Here is a 364-nt window from a genome sequence, read left to right on the forward strand (position 1 = left end):
ATCGTTTTTCATGCTACCTATGCCGGCCTTGTAACACTCAATCGCTGCACCTCACCTGATAGTGAAGAGTGCAACCGGCAAGGCAAGCGGTCCTCGGTACATTTACTTTGTATAACTATACACAGTTGCAGACTTTGTCGACTATGTATTGTCTGTTACCATTCTATTGTTCCTATTACTGATTAATTATGTGATGTTCTCTATTGAGAAGATCTCGCTGTCCAAAAGTAGCACCACGGTAGCAGAACACTTCCGTGGTAGCACTTGTAGACAGTTGAAAGCAAAAGCACTGGTACGACAAACAGAACACTACTGTGACATCAGTTTTTTATAAGGCATGAGGAGGTTACCAATGTCGCATGTC

Source organism: Triticum dicoccoides, chromosome 7B (assembly GCF_002162155.2).
Source record: "Triticum dicoccoides isolate Atlit2015 ecotype Zavitan chromosome 7B, WEW_v2.0, whole genome shotgun sequence".
In the NCBI taxonomy this organism is placed as follows: Eukaryota; Viridiplantae; Streptophyta; class Magnoliopsida; order Poales; family Poaceae; genus Triticum; species Triticum dicoccoides.